Here is a 20,604-nt window from a genome sequence, read left to right on the forward strand (position 1 = left end):
TATTTTGCAAATTTTTTTCAAGCTTTTTGAAAATTTTTAACATTTTTAATAGCCGCCCTCATCTTCTCAGCCGGCTATTATAGCGCTCCTATTTTTTTTTTTTTTACTTCGTCGAATAAAAAAATGTTTCGCTTTACCTCATTTTGCCGCCTTTTCAGCATTTTGCGTGAAATCTTTTTGACTTCTCTAGGCTAGTTTCTCTCTTCTCTCATTCTGCTAAAAGTGATTTTGAACATCAGTTGCTCAGCAAAGCAATTCAAAATGAACAGAGTCAGTATAAAAAATTGAAGTCAGAAATAGAAACGGGATAAACCCATAAAGCCCAATTTTAGATGCCCGCTATTTGAACGTCGTTCCTATAAGTATTAGTTACCTCTCTCTAATGCTTATTGTTATTGATAATAGCCCCTGTAGCCTCTCTCTAAGAAACAGAAGTATGTTCAACTACGAAATGCCATCAAAATAAATCGGACTTAAAAAAATGTTTTTGTACAAAAATCTTTTTTTTCAATATCTTCTGTTATTTCAATCCCAATCATGCTTATTGGAATCAACGGCGGCTATTTTCCGGCAATCTGCTGGGTATGTTTTGTTTTTTATTAGCCCTATGTGTAAAGAAACCTCCTCTAGGGTTTGAAAGTAGGTTACTGAATAGTTTCTATATTAAATGGAATGTCTTGCAAGATTTTAACATCACGAATTTTAGCATACTTTTGATATTATTTGTGCCATTTTCAATTTTTTAACATTAATAGTCATTATTCAGATTTTTTGAGCATCAAGGGTCAAAAAAGCCTCCGTTAGGGTTTGATAATAGGTTACTGAAAAATTTTTGTTGGTCATGAATTAATTTTCAACTTTTTAATATGACAAGTTTTAGCAATTTTTTAAAATTTGCAATTTCTTTGAAGTTTTGGAATTTTTGTTATTTTTTAGGTTTCTCTAGCCTCAAGAACCAAGGAATTTCCTCTGGGGTTTGATAATATGTTACTGCATAGTTTATAGATGTAATGGAATGTTCTTCAAGATTTTAATATCACAAGTTTAAGCAATTTTTTAAAACATTTTATTATTATATTAAAATATTATATTAAAAATTATTTCATGTTTGAATTTTTTCCGGCAACAGAGGCACTGGGGCCTCCTCCAAGGTTTGATAATAAGCTGCTGCATATTTTCTAGAGTTAATCGGATTGTGATCAACATTTTTTATGACTCCAGTTTTAGTAATATTTGATTAATTTTTAAACTTTTGGAAATTTTTGTTCCAATCGTATGGATCTTTGAGCCAGTGAAACTATTTCAGGCTTGAAACAGGGATACTAGATAGTCTTTTGTGACAATAAAATGGTTCTGAGGATATCAATATCTTGATTTTTATCAAGATTTTGTTAAAAATTGCATTTGTTTCCAAATTTTTTCGATACTTTTGTCCTTTTCTAAGTTGACGACCATTACTGGCCAACGAAACTTTTCAAGTCTCGAAGATGGGTTATTTGACAGACTTTTTGAGACAAAAAACGGTTTTTTCTGTTTTTCTTTATTGCGAATTTGAAAACTTTTAAGTTTTGCCTTCAGTTTGTTTCTATATGATTTATTTATTAACAAGTTTAGAAAACTAGAAGTTGCAGTATCGAATCCAATCATGGAAGACATTCCTGTCTCTCTCTCTCTCTCTCTCTCTTTATGTTAGGGTTGCTTTCCTTCTCTTTCTCTTTTACATTTTATCTCTCTCTCACTCTCTTTTTGTTGATTCCGAACTTCAGCTGCTGTTATGTGGCGTAATGTCACCATCTCTGATCCTCATTATCAATGAGTTATAGTTGAAATGTTTTTTTAATCATAAATGATCTAACAGACACTTCTAGGAAACCGTTGTTAATTGTGCCCTCAAAAGCAATACGTAGCAAATATATTAATCCTTTTGGTCTTTTATGCAATTTTTCGCTTGGCCTATTTTTCGTCTGACTCATTTGACTTTCGTATTCAGAAACGAGATAAAAAGTAGCACCCTGAGGTCACTAAGCCGTGGCTAGCTGTTGACGACGCTCGCCGATCGTTTGAGAGCAATTCTCCCGACGTTAGTCAGTTATGTTTGTCATTTTTTTGCAGAATTTTTGCCTGACCTTTTTAGAACAATCTTTCGACTTTTCTTCAGTAACTTTTTAATAGCCACCGTCATCCTCTTAAACGGCGACTATTTAGGCGCTCGCCGTGTTTTGCAATCCAGGAATTGGATTTTATAAGTGCTCTGTCGTTTTCACACTTTTTTTTATGACTTTGAGCTTTCAAAACAGGATAAACAGGTAAAGCTCAGCGGGCATCAAGTTTCAGTAGAGGCCCTTAACCGCGTTCAGAAGTCCTTTAGGTACTTTAAGTGTTGAAGCTACTGGGAGGGTTGTTGTAGTTCAAGGTTATTTTAATTCAAAGGTCATTTTTAAGGAGTTTTTGAGCCCAAAATATTGCAATTTTTCGAGTTTTTTTTCGTCATTTTTTTTCAAAGTTTTTGTTGGACCAGTCGAAAATTTAAGATATGTAACAGATGATAAAGGTCTTTTGCAAGAGAAAACTACTTTTTATAATCATTTTAAGAGCTATATGTTTTGGTACTCCAAACATAAACACGCAAATTTATACCACTTTTTAAAAATTTTTCAAATTTTTTTAAACTTTTTGTCATTTTTGAGTTTTTTTAGCGTTGTCATGGAACGTTCTCTAGGGTTTGATGATAGGTTACTGCATAGTTTTATTTGTAATGGAATGGTTTTCAATTTTATAACATTACGAATTTTAGCAATTTTTTGATAAAATTTGCAATTTTTTTCAAGTTTTTGAATTTTTTTTTTCATATTGAGTTTTTCGAGCCCCAGGGACAACGTCATCAATGGTTTGATAAAATGTTACTGCATAGTTTCTATTGGAACTGATTTGGTTGCCACCATATTAATAGCACGAATTTTTGCTTTTTTGTGATAGAAATTAATTTTTTAAATTTTCTCAAAATTATCATATTCCGAGTCTATCGACCTTTATGGGCGCGCAAAACTTTGTAGGCTTAGAATGTGTTTACTGTATAGTTTCTGAAGACAATTAATTGGTTCTGACGATAATAATATAACGAATTTCAACAGTTCAAAAAAATTGCTGTTTTCAAGTTTGAAAATCTGTCAGTTTTTGATTTTTTCCAGCTCCAGAGGCCAGGCAACATTCTCTAGGACAAAAATATAGGTTACTGAATAGTTGGTAGTGGGCAATGGAATGGTTTCCAGAATTTTAACGTCACGAGTTTTCCATTTATTTTGATAGTTTTGAATTTTTTTCAATTTTTCTGAAACTTTTTGTTTAGAGTCTATCGATCTTTATGGGCCAGTGAGACTTTTTGGCTTGGAATGGGGTAGTTAAAAGTTTTTGAAGACTTTGAAGTTGTTCTGAAGATATTAATATAAAGAGTTTTAGCAGAACTTCAAAATAATTTGCAATTGTTTCCAAATTTTTTGATGAGTTTTCGATCTTTAAGGGCCAATGAAGCTTTTTTAGTTCTTGCAGTGGTGTTTTTTGACAAATCTGAGAAGCAACAAATGGTTTTGAAGAAACTAATATTGGGAAATTGAATATTATATTGAACTAATATTATTGAAAAATTTGGGAAATTTGGAAACTTTAAAATAAATTTTGCCATTTTCATTCTATTCAAGAATGTAGTTTTTCTCCAGTTTTTTCTATCCTTGTTTGATAATTAACCCCTTTCATGGCTTGTGCTTGGGTTAGAGGGCGCTTTTTGATAGATAAATTTTAACGTTCAGGCAAAAAATTTTAAAGAACTTGAGCAATGATTATTTTGTTTAGTTTGTTTATTTTTCTCAGATTCTGAGACTGCTGGTCTTTTTGGCTGGCATTGCCAATTAATCTGCTGGTCAGATAATTTTACGTTTTTCATTCATTTCTCTGGATGGTATTTAGGACTTGTCCTGCTATGTTTTTTAAATTCGTTTTACCTTTGATCACGTTTTTCGTTTTACATAAGTCACGACTTTCACGTTTGACTTCTGACTGACTCACTCACTGTTTCAATTGAATGGTTTTTAAATCCATTCACTCAATGAATTACGCAAGGTAGTGAATGCAGACAATGCAAAATCAAAAGAGATGGGATAAACCGATAGAGCCCGGTCATTAAGTCATTGAGAATTAGGTTATCCAAGTTCATTAGTGTTTGGTAGCTGACATTGGTGTTAAGCTTTTTAGCTTTCAGTTTAGAAGCTGAATTAAGTATAGTTTTAGAATCTAACCGAAACTGCATGCCGAATTAGAACACTTTTTGACACTGGAAAAGATTTGGTCAGCTTATCGCTTTTATTTTTCTGTTTCAATCCAGATGTGCATCATGCGCGTCAGCGGCGGCTATTTTCCGACAAGCTGCCGGCTATGTTTCGCGCTTGGCTTCTTAACGTTCTGCTGATCTAAATTGCTGTTGTTGAGAATTTAAGTCTGCGGTGCCTAATCAAAAGCGATTATAAGCTTCAGACGCGTAGGGGCCTGATAGCCAAGTGATAAATGCTTTCGTTTAGGACGCAGGAGCTCGGTGATTCGAATCCTATACTAGCTGAAATTTTTTGCACCCATTATGAAATTTTTTCGATTGTTCAGCCCCCTATGAATTAAATTGCACCGTCTTTTGGTCGAGAGTAAATTGCCAGACTTTGTTCAGTTTGTTTAATTGCTCTCAAACGAAGTGACTTTTGCGCCATTGACTTTTTGCGGGACTCGCTCATTCAGAACTTTAAGCGGCTGAACTCAATTGGTGACAGTTAATTTAATGAAAATGCAAACGAATCTGATTATTTTCAGATTTTATATAAAATTTTACTCAACCCCCCCCCCCCGTTTTTAATAGTATTGGAACAGTTGAAAACTACACAATAACTTACTGATGTTTTAAGTTACAGTGCAAATTTTAATTGCTCCCAAACAAAGTTTGTAGCTGCTATATTAGTACTAGGGCATTTTAAATGCGATTTTTCTCATGACCAATTTTTAGTCGGCTTTTTATAACTTTTCACCTCAAAAACGGGATAAACAGGTAATCTGCCCGTCACGCCCTCCCCCATTTTTCTTTTCTCAAACTAAAGTTCTCTTATTAATTGCTTTCTCTAATCCCCAGCTGGCTACTACCGAAGCCAACGGCTCACTGGTCGTTTGAGAAAAATTTGCCCGACGTTAGTCGGTTATGTTCATGTTTGTTAGTTGTCAATTTTCAAATGAGTCATGTGGCTAGTTTTGTTACTTTGAAGTCTCTGTTAGGAACTATAGACTTTGGAAACATAGACCTCATAAATTAGTTGCGCAGTTTTTCTGAAAAGAATTGGATCTTTGCTGTTTATACCCCCCTTCCCCCAAACCCCCAAGTAGGTTATGGGGGGGGCACAAACAGAAGAGATAAAAAAATCAGCGTATTGGAGGTGGCATTAAAAATGTACTTTAATTTCAAGGTTGCAGTTGTGAACCTTCCGGAGTATAAGAAATACTCTGCAGTTTGAGTAAAAGCCTAGAAATGGATTTCAGTTGATGCCAGGAGAAGTTTAGGCTGACCAAATTAGGCTGAGTCTGTGTTCGTGATATTGTTTGGTGGATAAACAGGTAAAGCCCATTGATCTTGAATTTACATTAGAGCCTCTAAGCTGGCTTTAGTAATCTCTCAAGTGCTTATTGCGTGTTTGGAACGAAGTTCGTTGCAATTATTGTAATAGTGCTGGTATTTTTTGATGCAAATTTTTTGCTTGAACGTTGTTGCGCTTTTCTCAGGACATTCTATGACTTTTCAATTGACTTTTTCACGCTTTCTTTCTTCATGTTGTATTGTGATTTTTATTGTTCTCATTCCTAAGTAAGGTTTTTTGCTAAAATAAAATCGATTGCAGCATAGCAACGAGAAGGGACTGATAGCCGAGTGGACGGTGCTTCTGGCGAGGGATCGGGATGTACACGGTTCAAATCCCGGCGTGGTTAACTTTTTTTTGCACCCATAAGGAAAAATTTATCTAGGCTACAGCCCCTGAATTAAATTGCCTCGACTGTCGTTCGAGAGCATTTTTTCCGTTATTAGTCGGTTCATGTTTCTTAAGGTACATGTATTGGTAAGGCTATCTCTAGGGTTCAACTTAAACGCAAAATTCTGATTGCCTTTTTTTCTTATTTAAAAATGTTGAATATTTTTTGAGTTTGAGTCCAATGAAACTTTACTTGTGCGTGAGTTATTGTGTCAAATGCAGCAGCATAGTTTTGTTTTTGTTGAGAAAAGCTTTTTTAAGTTATAGTTCTAAGTAATTTTGCCCTTTTAATTTTTTAATTACTCTCGAACGAACTTTGCACCAATCATCGTAAACATGTGCAATAAACATGTCTTTTTTATGTAATTTTTTTGCTAAACGGTTTTGCTCTTCTATAACATTCTTTGACTTTTCATGTGAGTTTGTGAGTTTTTTTGCCCCCTGAGGTCTTCATTTTTGAGCGATCTAAGTTGCTCTCATGCTAAAATAAAGGTTGTTGCTAATATAAAATTATAAAATCGGTTGTACGCGCAAGCGAATCCAACTCAGGTGTTCATTTACCTTACTGACATTGTGGTGGTCTGGGGTTCGAAACCCTATGGCGTTGCGTTTTTGCACCCATGACACAAATCTAAACTTTAGTTCTAAATTTCTAAACGTTAGTTGGTTTGTGTTAGTCATTTCTGTCTTTGTTTGTCTGTTATGTGTCCAACCAGATTGCTGCTAGTCTGCAAATTAGGTGTTTTGATAACACACGAAACATCTAATTCTACTAATCTTGTGTCAGAAGACGTTAGTATGAAGTTACAAATTTTTGAAGTGTTTGTAATTTTCAATTTCTGACTTCTGTCATTTTCTGAGCTCAAGTCGTCAATAACTCGTTATTTGAGTCAATAAAACGTGCAGCATCCCAATTTAGAATTTAGCATTACAGTTTGGGCTTGGAAGACATTGATATATGAAGCTCTAGAATCTTCTTTGTTTTCTTTGCTATCTACTTTTTTTTCATTGTTTGGTCTTCTGCCTGCCCCTTCTTGCCTGTAATAATAATGTACGGCAGCTTTTTGGCATACCAAGTTTTCTATCGTTGGGTTTTCTCATTAATAGCCGTCGTCAGCCTCTCAACGGCTATTATTTAGGCGCTGTCCTGTTTTAAAATTTGCTTTAACTTTATCACGTTTTTCGTTTTACATTTCAAAATTTCACGCTGGACTTCTGACTTATTTCACTCAATTTTTCAACTGAATAAAATTTCAATTCTTTCTCGTATTGAATTACGTAATGTAGTGAATACGGTCAATGTCAAAAGTGCAAAATCAAAAGAACGGGATAAATAGACAAATCCCGGTCATTAAGCCATAGTGCATTGGGTTATCAAAGTTTAATAAAGCGATCACTAGCTGGCGTTAGTTTTTATGCTTAAAAGCCTTCAGTTTAGAAGCTGAATTAAGTGTAATTTTGGAATCTAACCGAATATGCAGAATTTACCTTCCAAACAAGAACTTTTTGACACACAGAAAAATTTTGTCAATTTCTATCTCAATTTATGCTTCAATTCCAAAGTACGTTAAGTGGGTCGACTTCAGCTATTTTCGGCTATGTTTTTTGATGGTAAGCTTGGTAATGCAACATGGTGATCCCAAAATTATCGACCATTTAAATGCTGTCATCATTTTTCTCCCGAATGTGAAACTGTATTTGTCTGTTTCACTCGTTAAATTCAATTGATCTGCGGGCCAGGTCGAGACGTTTTTAGTTTTTCATTCAATTCTCCTGTTTGTATTTCTTGATTTTTCCTGCTAATTTTTTAAAACTTGTTCTACCTTTTTGTTTTACCTAAGGCATCACTTTCACGTTTGACTTCTGAGATAAAAAATAGTTTCAGCTGCAAGAATTCAAAACTTCTACTCAAACGCGTACAAGATCAAAATGACAAATCAAAAGAAATGGGATAACCGAATGAAGCCCGGGCGCTAAGTGATTGGTTAAAAACCTAGTGGATTAAAGTTTTCAAAGTCACTGATGGTATACTGCTAACTGGTATTAATATCAAGGTTTTTATCTTCCAGCTAAGATGCTGCTATCACCAAATTTATTGAATCTAAAGAAGTTGCGGACCAACTTAGAAAACGTTTTGAGGCCGTCGTTAATTTTTCTCTAATTTTTTCCAATCCCAACATCGGTCAGTAGGGGCAAAGGCGGCTACTTTTAGCAATCTGCCGGCTATAGCAATCGTTTTGAGCACATGCGGCTTACGTCAATCAATAAAAACGACTTAGGCTCTCACTTATTAAATCTGAATGGAAAATCTGAGAATGGAAGCCATAATTGAAATACATTAAAGTCACCTGAGTTCGATAATGAGGCCATATCGCTTTGATGACATTAGTGCTCGAAATTTAAATTCAAAATAAGAATAGAATTTGAATTCAGAATATCTTTAGATCGATCTTTGTGTGGTCTTGGTGGTTGTTTTTAAAAGCCCCCCTCATCTTTAAGCCGGATTTTAATTGTATTGGAGTGCTTTCCTTTTTCAAGTTCAAGATCTGTTACCATTTTTTCAAAAAATTTTAAAGTCAAATGGAAGTGATGATTTTGGTCACGCCAAAACAGGAAGGGGGAGTAAAAGAGAGTGATTTTTAGGCGTGAAATTTCTCATTTCTTTGGACAAGAAATTCTTTCAAAAATTTAATACATTTTCTTTATGTATTAAGAAAACTGCGTATATTCAGAGGTCTATATTGCCAAGCAATCTATTAGAAGTCTCTTTCAGGGCAAAGAAGTTGCGACATCTGTGTATGCATTACCAGCGGGCACAGTCCAGTTTGAAGACGTCCGTCCGGAGATGAGACGAGGAACTATCGTGAAGCCAATACCCAGAGCACCTGGAAAGAAACCAAACCCTGATGATCCTTTACCTGCCAGGCTAAAGTACAAAGATGAGATTGAAGGGTTAGTCATTTATTAATAGCATGCTGGCCTCTTTCTAAGAACACAATAAAGGACTAGTTGAAGCTGGTGCAGTGAAATTCCTGATTCTTCTATTAATGCTGCGAGCGCCATTTAGTGATCAAAGATTGCGACGCTAAACGACTATGTTAAATCGAATGCTGAGAAATTGAGGTTTCTTCAAAAAATTTTAAAACCTTTAAATTTGGAACTATTATTTCTAGGGCTTAAATATGGTACTTATTAAACATGTGTAATTAAGTAATGTGTATTTAGTGAGTGTGAAATTGTGTTTGGGGAGCGAGATCAAAATGGAGAGTACACGTTATTAGCGGGCGACCAAGTGACGTTCAACCTGGCCATTGACAAGCGAGACTCCCTGAAGAGAGCCACTAATGTGACCTTATTGGAGGAAAGTTTGAGAACCAGTGGGGAGAAAAGGGAGCGTGGTACTATTGCCACACTCAAGGATGGATTTGGATTTGTCAATTGCTTCGACAAGGGAAGCCGTCTCTTCTTCCATTTCAGCGAAGTGCTTGATCAGGTAAATGAAGAATCTGTTTCACATGCTTTGAAGTCATGAGCTGGTGACTGAAGTGTTCTGGCATCTACCAATAGTATATAGTCTACCAATAGGCTTATATTGACATTACAAATTATAAACACCAACAGTGTCATTCTCTCGAGGGAAACATCAATCCGAAAATATCAATCCGTCTTTTAATTGAATGTATGTTCGGCGGGATTTATCTTTTTAGAAGGGATATATCAAGCTGAATTGCGAGGTTGAGTTTTCCATCATAACCACCGATTCCCCAGACAAGCAAAATGCAGTCAGAATTAAGATAATCGGACCAGGAAACCAAAAGAAAACGAACCGATCGAATAGTGCCACAAGTCAGCAGTCCAACTCGGCAGTCGGAAAGGGCTCCCTTGCCAACTCCCCTCTTCTGTTGCATAGCAATGCCTCTCAATTGTCATCTGCAAGTCCTCTCACAGCCCAAAGTCCAATCACTGTCGCAACTTTGGCCGATGGTGAGACGGTAACAAAGACGCGAGGATTCGTCTCGTGTATACTGCGTAACCATGGTTACATAGAGAGCGAAGACCACAAGAGGGAGTACCATTTCCAAACCAGTGCAGTCATGTTGCCCCAGGACAGTACCCTGGAGGTCGGCGACGAAGTGCAGTTCTTGTTGAGGACGACTGGCGAAAAGTCAATTGCAGATAATGTGTCTGTGTTAGAACGAAAAACTATCCAGTCTATGGTAAGTGATCAATTGCTTTCTTATGTCTCATTAGTGGAATTGTGGGACGTATATTTTATGACGCGATTATTCACACAAGCTATATTGGCTTGACAAGTCATTTCTAGATTGTATTGAGGTGAAAGAATGCATATATTGGGGGAGGGGGAGTGGTGCATTGGTTGCATGTATGGAATGATCCGAAATATAAGCCGCTAAGTTGTTCTGTAATTTACTTTATTTATGACCTGGTAGTAAAGAAAACTCCGGTTCTTTGAGCTCGGTGAGTTTTTTAATCTCCAAATTGCTCTAAAACGAAATTTGTGGCAATTGTATTAGTACTTTTGGGCTCTTTTTTAATGCTATTTTCGACCTCAAATGCGGCATAAACAGGTAAAGCCCGGAAAGCATTAAATCGCCGAACAAGAGCTTTACAAGTCTGTATGTGAACAAATCAAGCAGCTGATAAGACAAAATCAAATATGAGGAGGCGTTTTTTAATAGCCTCACAGCGATAGCTGGGGCTATTATTGCGGATATTTTCTGGCAATCTGCCAGCTATGTTTGGTATTGATACTACCCACTGTGTGGTCTCACTAAGAAACAGGAGTATGTTCAGCTCCAAGATGACATCCAGAAAGTGCTCACTTTAAAATTGTTTGTGTGCAAAAAGCATTTTATTAATTATAGCTGCGAAGCTGTAAGCTGAGCGTAGCTATATTGCGGTGCTCTTGGTTTTTACAACTCAAAGAATTTGAATTGTATTGGGGCGCTGTCTTTTTTTAAAGATCTGTTCACACATTTTCATGATTTTTGAAGTCAAATTGGAGTAGTGATTTTGGTCACGCCGAAACAGGAAATGGAGCGAAAAAGCGAGTGGTTTTGGGGCGTGAATTTTGTTCGCTCTAATTTTAAAGTAGAGCGAGAAAACGGTGTTTGAGTGTTTGAACAAAAATTCGGTTTCTCGGTAGTGGTTTTTTGTTCACATGCGGCAATTTCACTCTGATTTTTACTGTTTTTTCGAATTTCTGGATCGGATTTTTTTCTAAATGGTTTTCCCAATCCATTCACAGCTCATTATAGGCCTAGTTTTTTGTGTGAATTAAATTTTCATTTCTCGTTAGTGGTTGTTTTGTTCACATGCCGCATTTTGACATTGATTTTCTGTTTTTTTTCTTATTTTTTTATCAGAATTTTTTAAAAATGGTTTTCTCAATTCATTCTTAGTCCATTCTAGGTCTAGTTTTTCTGTTTAGTCAATGAAAATTCTTTGAATTGTACGTCAGGACTTGTCCTGCTATGTATTTTTGTTTCGTCGTCTGACGCTCTTTTTTCGTTTTACATTTGTTCACACAGCAAAGCTGAAAAAGTCAATTTTTCTGAATGACTTCTTCCTCTCACTAACGGCGTTTGCGCGCGTGACGTCATTTCACATTCTTTTTAGCAAAAGTTTTTTGCGTGATTAGATTTTGATCACAAGTGACTTACCTCACTCAATAAAATGACTTTTGCACTTTAAAACTTAAGTTTAATTTGAATTTGTTCAAGGTCAAAGGAACTCATATGTGCAGTAAAGGTCCTTAATAAGAAGCTTCTGCGGAATGAATTTTAACAAGCTTCATTAATTTATCGCTAAATTTTTTTACCTAGTTTTTTGAGCGGCGTCGATTTTTTTTTCAATTTAGATCTGTATCTGTTTCTATCTCTATCATATGGCACGCAGGTCTATTCTTTCGCAGCTATTCCGGCAATCTGCCAGCTATGTTTAGGTTTTTCTCTTCTGTCGATCCCAATCTTAGTTTTAGGAATCAACGGCGACTATTTTCCGGCAAGCTGCCTGGTATATTTTGAAATGAAGACATTCAAATCACTCCTATATCATTTTTGTGAAATACACAAAGTTTTGTCTTAATTACGACAGATTTTTTCCTCCTGGTAATTAGGCAGAAGCCTTCCATTGGACTGTTAGTTGAATTGACTACGTGAGGAAATTTCAGAAATGGAAAGGTGACAATCGAGATCAGAAATGAAAAGGTGACAAACCCTTAAAGCCCAATTTTAGACGCCAGTTTATCGACCTTTGTTCTTAGCTAGCATCTCTAATGGTTTTTAACAGCCGCACAGCGTTTTTTATTTCGTCGTCGCGATTTCGTTAGGACCATATGACGTCACAACCACTTAAAATCTGCTTTTTGAATGGCCGCCCTCATCTTCTCAGCCGGCTATTATAGCGCTCCTTTTTTTTACTTCCTCGAATAAAAAAATGTTTCGCTTTACCTCATTTTGCCGCTTTTTCAACATTTTGCGTGATATCTTTTTGACTTCTCTAGGCTAGTTTCTCTCTTCTCTCATTCTGCTAAAAGTGATTTTGAACATCAGTTGCTCACTAAAGCAATTCAAAATGAACAGAGTCAGTATAAAAAATTGAAGTCAGAAGTAGAAGCGGGATAAACCCATAAAGCCCAATTTTAGTTGCCCGCTATTTGAACGTCGTTCCTATAAGTCTTAGTTACCATCGCTAATGCTTATTGGTATTGATAGTAGCCCCTGTAGCCTCTCTCTAAGAAACAAAAGTACGTTATGTTCAACTACGAAATTCCATCAAATTAAATCGGACTTAAAAAGTGTTTGTACAAATATGTTTTTTTTTCAATATCTTCTATTCTTTCAATCCCAATCATGCTTATTGGAATCAACGGCGGCTATTTTCCGGCAACCTGCCGGGTATGTTTTCATCCGTTCATGCAATTTTAACTGAAGTGCGTGCGTGACGACATTTTTCGCTCTTAGTGGAGCGAGTTTTTTTGTTTATTTGCGTGATTAAATTTTTGGTCACACTTGACCTACCGCACAAAAATGACTTCCTCACTTCGAAATTGACTTTTATTACTTTAATTCAAAGAGAGAAGGTCAAATGGGTGTGTGTCACTCTAAATGAAGGTTATTAGAGAGCAGCTAATAGAGGCAGCAAAAACTTATACAGATACTTAATCAAAATATAACATATCGGCCGTCAATGAAAATACAAAATTTATTGGTGTCTCGCTTACTGTTTTTTGAGACTGCAGATCTACGAAGCTGTTGCGGCTTTTTTCTGGCAGTCTGCCAGCTATGTTTTGGAGACTTTTATTTATGGTGTGAAAACTTTTTTAAATTCTTTTCCTTCTCTTTCTCGTTCACGTTTTATATCTCTCTCTCGCTCTTTTTGTTGGGATTCTTTTCCTTCTCTTTCTCGTTCACGTTTTATATCTCTCTCTCTCTCTCTTTTTGTTGATGCCGCACTTCAGCTGCTCTTATGTGGCGTAAGGGCAGCATCTCTGATTCTCAGTAACAATGAGTTATAGTAAAAATGTTTTTTTATCATAAATGACTTAACAGGCGGATTTAGGAAATCAATGTTAATTGCTCTCAAAAGCAATTTGTAGCAAATATATGAATCCTGTTCTCTTATGCAATTTTTCTGTCGGCCGATTTTTCTCTTGACCCATCTGACTTTCGTCTTCAGAAATGGGATAACGAGGTAGAGCCCAGAGGTCAATAAACCGTGGCTAACTGCTGACGAAGCCAACCGCTAGCCAATTGTTTGAGAGCAGTTCGCCCGACGTTAGTCGGTTATGTTTGTTAATTGCTCAAACAAAGTTTGTAGGAATTTTTAGGCCCGGTGGTCTTTTTCAATATCCGCGCAGCAATAGCTGGGGACATTATTGGCCTTCTCTGGGTTTTTTTATTTGTTACAACCATATAACGTCACAACCACTTTTGTGCAATTTCAACTGAAATGCGTGCCTGACGTCATTTTTCGCTTTGAGTGAAGCTTGTTTTTTTTGCCAGCTATGTTTTTGATAGTTTAGATACCCCCTCAACCCAGTCACCCCTGGCAATGACTATATTTTTAGATTGTTTGATTATTTTAACTGCTCTAAACTTTTGACTTTCTTTTCGGCTGCCGTTTTTCAGTTGATCGGCTGGTCAGGTACAGTAGTTCTAAACGTTTCAATCATTTCTTCGAATTAATTTCCAGGTCTTGTCCTGCTGTGTTTTTTACTTCGCCGAGGAAAAATTCGCTAACCTGAATTCACAGCTTGTTCAGTGTTTTGCATGAAATCTTTCTGACTTCTCTAGGGAAGTTTTGTTCTGTTGTGCTTTTCAACAGCATTTGCTCAGCAGAGCAACCCAAATTAAACAGTAGGAGTATCCGAAAAATAAATAATATAGAAACGGGATAAACGCATAAAGCCTATTTTGAGATTCCCGCTACCTGAACTTTGATTAATTGCTCTGAAATGAAGTTTGCAGCAATTATATTAGTCCTGTCGGCCTTTTATAATGCGATTTTTTGCGTGACCGATTTTTCGTCTGACGCTTTTGAGTTTTTGTTCTCAAAAACGTGATAAACAGGTAGCTCTTAGAGGCTCTGTTATTTCAGCTCAAACTGTTTTGGAGACTTATACTTATGGTGTTAAGGGCGCTTCGTAGAGGCTGAAGACACCCCCTTTGTTGATCCCCCCACCGCGCTGCTGCCGCCACCCCTCTTGCTTCCCCCTCCACATCAGCCACCTGATGCACATTTTTGTCATTTTTTGAGTTTTTCAGCCCTAGCTGTCAAGGAACCTCCTCTAGGGTTTTATCATAGGTTACCGCATAGTTTCTAGTGGTCTTGGAATGCTTCCAACATTTAAAAGTTACGAATTTATGCATTTTTTGACAAAACGTGCAATTTCATTTTTTTCAATTTATTTTCACGTATTGCTAGACGCAGGGGCCAGAAAACGTCCTTAAGGGTTTGATAATCAGTTACTGAAAAAATTTTTATTTGCAATGGAATAGCTTTCAATTTTTAAATATACTTAATTTTTTAATATATTTTGGCAAATGTTTTTGATACAACTTGCATTTTCTCAAGGTTTTTGAAAATTGTTGTCGGTTTTTAGGTTTCCCCGGCCTCAAGATTCGAGCAACCTCCTCTAGGCTTTCACAATTAATTACTATATAATTCCTAGTTGTAATTAAATGTTCAACATCACGAATTTAGCATTTTTACAATACATGTAATTTTTCAATTTTTTTGACATTAATTACAGAAATCTCCGCTAGAGTTTGATATTAAGTTACTGGAAAATAGTTTTTCGGCCATGCTTTAATTTTCAGCTTTTTTAGCTTCAAATTTTAGCAGTTTTTTATGCAAATTTCAATTTCAAGTTTTTTTTGAAATTTTTCGCTATTTTTTAGGTTTCTCCAGCCTTAAGAGCTACATAACCTCATCTAAGGTTTGATTTTAGTTTACTGCATAGATTCTAGAAGTAATTAAATGTTTTTCAATTTTTATCAGCAGTGTTTAAAAATATTTGCTATTTTCAAGTTTTTAGAATCTTTTACGAGTTTTTTATCATTTTTTCTGGCACAAGGGTCCTAGGGACCTCCTCCAAGGTTTGATGATAAGTTTTCACATACTAGCCTTTTAATAACGATTCGAGAGTTTATGGAATGGTTATGAATATTTGATTGACTCCGGCTTCAGCAATTTTCTGATAAAATTTAATTTCAAATTTTTAATAGCCGCCCTCATCTTCTCAGCCGGCTATTATAGCGCTCCTATTTTTTTTACTTCGTCGAATAAAAAAATGTTTCGCTTTACTCATTTTGCCGCTTTTTCAACATTTTGCGTGAAATCTTTTTGACTACTCTAGGCTAGTTTCTCTCTTCTCTCATTCTGCTAAAAGTGAATTTGAACATCAGTTGCTAAGCAAGGCAAATCAAAATAAACAGACTCATTATAAAAAATTGAAGTCAGAAGTAGAAACGGGATAAACCCATAAAGCCCAATTTTAGATGCCCGCTATTTGAACGTCGTCCTATAAGTTTTAGTTACCATCTCTAATGCTTATTGGTATTGATAGTAGCCCCTGTAGCCTCTCTCTAAGAAACAGAAGTACGTTATGTTCAACTACGAAATTCCATCAAATTAAATCGGACTTAAAAAGTGTTTGTACAAATATGTTTTTTTTTCAATATCTTCTATTCTTTCAATCCCAATCATGCTTATTGGAATCAACGGCGGCTATTTTCCGGCAATCTGCCGGGTATGTTTGAAATCTTTCATCCTATTCCAAGTTTATGGATTTTTGTTAGCGAGTGAAACTATTTAGAGCTTGCAATAGGGATGGTGGATAGTTTCTTGAGACCTTGAAGTGGTTTTGAACATAATAATATCTTGCATTTTTGCAAGGTTTTGTTAAAATTTGCGACTGTTTTCAAAATTTTTGAATAGTTTTGTCCTTTCGTGAGTTTAACTATTATTACTGGCCAACGAAGCTTTTCAAGTCTTGCAGATGTGTTTTTTACATAATTCCAAAGCCAAAAAATAGTTTTAAACAATTTCACAGCAAAATCTGGAAGCTTTCCTTTTAAATTTTGCAATATTTTTCAAGTTAAAATATCAGAAGGCGAGAAAACAAAGTAGCTTTAGCAGAGTCGAATCAAGCTAAAGCTAGCCTCACCAAACCGTGGCTAGCGACTGACGAAGCCAACTTTTCGCCAGTCGTTTGAGAGCAATTCGCGCGACATTCGTCGGTTATGTTTTTTAATGGGCTCTGGGCGCGTTCTGCTCCCTGAAACGAGCAATATTTATTGAGATTATATTGCGAGTTCCCCAACTTGTTAATCAGTGTTCGAAAATTTTGTCTTATGATATCAAAAGTCACTAAATAATTTCCAAGAGGCGATAGATTTCTAATTTTCAAAATGTTTGGATAAATAATAATTTCCTTAAAATGATTCTTTTAAAAATTTTCAAGGCTTGTGCGTGGGTTAATGAGTATAATTAATTTGATCAAATTGTGTCTTCACGCTGACAGCTACGAGAGGATTAGCAATGACTATATTTTTAGATTGTTTGATTATTTTAACTGCTTTAAACTTTTGACTTTCTTTTCGGCTGGCGTTTTTCAGTTGATCGGCTGGTCAGGTACAGTATTTCTAAACGTTTCAGTCAATTCTTCGAATTAATTTCCAGGTCTTGTCCTGCTGTGTTTTTTACTTCGTCGAGGAAAAATTCGCTAACCTGAATTCACAGCTTGTTCACTGTTTTGCATGAAATCTTTCTGACTTCTCTAGGGTAGTTTTGTTCTGTTGTGCTTTTAAACAGCATTTGCTCAGCAGAGCAACCCAAATTAAACAGTAGCTGTATCCGAAAACTAAATCAATAATATAGAAACGGGATAAACGCATAAAGCCTATTTTGAGATTCCCGCTACCTGAACTTTGATTAATTGCTCTGAAATGAAATTTGTAGCAATTATATTAGTCCTGTCGGCCTTTTATGCGATTTTTTGCGTGACCGATTTTTCGTCTGACGCTTTTGAGTTTTTGTTCTCAAAAACGTGATAAACAGGTAGCTCTTAGAGGCTCTCAGTTATTTCAGCTCAAACGGTTTTGGAGAGTTATACTTTTGGTGTTAAGGGCGGTTCGTAAAGGTTGAAGACACCCGCTTTGTTGATCCCTCCACCGCGCTGCTGCCGCCACCCCTCTTGCTCCCCCCTCCCCATCAGCCACCCGATGCAAATTTTTGTCATTTTTTGAGTTTTTTAGCCCTAGCTGTCAAGGAACTTCCTCAGAAAGGGGCCAGAAAGGGTTTGATAATCAGTTACTGAAAAAATTTTATTTGCAATAGAATAGCTTTCAATTTTTAAATATACTTTGGCAAATTTTTTAAATAAAACTTCCATTTTTTCAACGTTTTCGAAAATTGTTGTCGGTTTTTAGGTTTCTTCAGCCTTAAAAGCCGAGGAACATCGTCTTGGGTTTTACAATAGGTTACTATGTTTTTAAATGTAATAAAATGTTTTTCAAGATTTCAACACCACAGATTTTGGCATTTTTTAAAGAAAATTTGCATTTAGAAAATTTCCATAAAAAAACTTTATTGTCATTATTAAGGTTTTTCAGCCTAACAGAAAATCTCCATCAGGGTTTGATAATAAATTCTGGGAAAATGTTTGTTGGCCATGGCTTAGTTTTCAACTTTTTTTATCACAAATTTTAGCAGTTTTTTATGCAACTGGCAATTTTCAAGTTTTTTGAAATTTTTGGTCATTTTTTAGGTTTCCCCAGCCTCAAGGGCCACTTAGCCTTCTCTAGGGTTTGATTATACGTTACTGCATAGCTTCTAGATGTAATGCCAGGCTTTGATGATAAACTTTCGAATGCTAGCATTCTAATAAGCAGTCGAAAGCTAATGGAGTGGATATGGTATTTTAATGATTCCTGCAATTTTTTGATAAAACTTTTTTTTCAAATTTTTGGAAAATTATTATCATGTTCCGGTTTTTTGGGCTTTTTATGGATCTTTTTGGGCCAGTAAAACTATTTAAATCTTAAAATAGGTATACTGGATAGTCTCTTGAGACTATGAAAAGGTTTTGAAGATTTTTATATCTTGAATTTTAGCAAGATTTTGTTAAAATTTGGGATTGTTTTGAAAATTTTTGAATGTTTTTGTCCTTTTCTGGGTTCAACGATCATTATTGGCCAACGAAGCTTTGCAAGTCTTGCAGATGGTTTACTTGACATAACTGCAGAGACAAAACATAGTATTAACGTTTTCACCTAGAAATCTGGAAGCTTTTCTTTTAAATTTTTCATTTTTTTTTGCAAATTTTTAAAATATCAGTACCTGTGACGCGTCTATACCTGAAAAACTAAAGCGCCAATGATAACAGCTCAAATAATTAATTGCTGGTGAAAAGAAGCGTCTGGTCCGCGAATACTTCAGGCAGAAAAAACAAAGGATGTTTTCAGAATAATTAACGAGTTGGCCTATTTACAAAGCTATTTAAAAAAAGCCATCAATATGTAATGCTGAGATGACATTTGTCATCGGTGAAAAGGATCAAGTTTGGGGTACCACAGGGTTCAATTCTTGGTCCTCTGCTGATTTATATTAATAATGCCAATTGCGCTTTGGAACTTGTTCTTTTTGCTGATGACACCTGTCTCACATCAATGGCAAATTATATAGATAGTTGCTGAATGCAAAACTGTTTTTCCTTTGTCTGCGATTGGCTTGGCAACAATAACTTGATAATCAATCATAAAAAACTTATTGTTTATTTTCAAAGTTTCAAAGAAACGTGGTTCAATTGTTTGTGGAGAATCTTAATATAAATTAATAACTTTAAATGTTATGGAATTCATATTGGTTCTAAGCTGTCTTTCGCGAATTACATTGAGTTTGATACGTCAAAAATGGTTCTCCATTGTGGTGGTTTTGTTTATAATGCGACTGTTGTGCACCGGTAAACCTGTAATGCAGTAAGGAGTATTGGTTTTTTATATTTGCACGGGAAAAAATATAATGAAACGAGTTCACCTTGCTCAGATACCTGTAGTTGTGACTTGACCTGTAGTTGTGATCCAGGTCTTAACTTCTCGAGTCAACCACTCCTCAACTCATTGTCTTAAAATTCGAATTTCACAGGAATTTGTATTTTTGGTAGTGACAATTCCCGCTGTTGTGCATCGTGCCTTTTCGCTTTTTATTTTAAAAGAATATTTTTTATCGTAGTTTAATATTTCAGAAGGGTCAGCCTAGAAGGACAAAGGTCTGTTTTTGGTCCTTAGTTGACATATTGTGCCTATTTTATTCTTTTGTAATTGAAATCATTTTCAACTGTAATCCCTAATTTATTTGAGTCTTCTTTAATGCAATTTTTCGCACTACCAAATTTTCGTCTGATCGTTTTTTTTATGACCATTTGACTTCCTCAAAAACAAGATAAAACGGTAATAGAGCCTTTCGGCTTACTATTATTAATAGCCGCGTCCTCAATCCCAGGCGGCAATTATAGCGCTCCTAATTTTTTTTACAATTGAAGGAATTTGAATTGTATTAGTGAAATTGGAGAAGTGATTTTGAAGTGGAGCGAAAAAGCGAGTGGTTTTGCGGCGTGAATTTTTTCGCTCTAGTTTTAAAGGAAAGTGAATAAACGGTGTTTGAACAAAATTTCGCTTTTTCGCTAGTGGTTTTTTTTCACATGCGGCAATTACACTTTGATTTTTTACTGTTTTTCGATTTTTTGAATCGGATTTTTTTTTCTAAGTGGTTTTCCCAATCCATTCATTGTTCATTCTAGGTATAGTTTTTTGTTTAGTCAATGAAAATTCTTTGAATTATACGTCAGGACTTGTCCTGCTATGTTTTTTTTACTTCATCTAACAGATTTTTGTTTCGTCTTACCCTGACTTCTTGGAATTGACTTTTTCAATGACTTACCTCACCCAAAAAAAATGACTTCTGAACTCACTTAGGAAACTTTAAATTTTATGAACATCTACTTATTAAAGAACAATAGTGTGCATCTAAG

At 35.6% G+C, this 20,604-nt stretch overlaps 1 protein-coding gene across 5 annotated transcripts in view; it reads left to right on the forward strand.

The window, feature by feature from the left end:
• The window catches only part of LOC142344853 (cold shock domain-containing protein E1-like), a 131,369-nt gene that overhangs the window by 46,970 nt on the left and 63,795 nt on the right, over positions 1 to 20,604 (forward strand). The gene's annotated exons all lie outside the window — the stretch shown is intronic.

This window comes from Convolutriloba macropyga, chromosome 8 (genome assembly GCF_964194025.1).
Source record: "Convolutriloba macropyga chromosome 8, txConMacr16.3, whole genome shotgun sequence".
Taxonomy (NCBI): Eukaryota; Metazoa; Xenacoelomorpha; order Acoela; family Convolutidae; genus Convolutriloba; species Convolutriloba macropyga.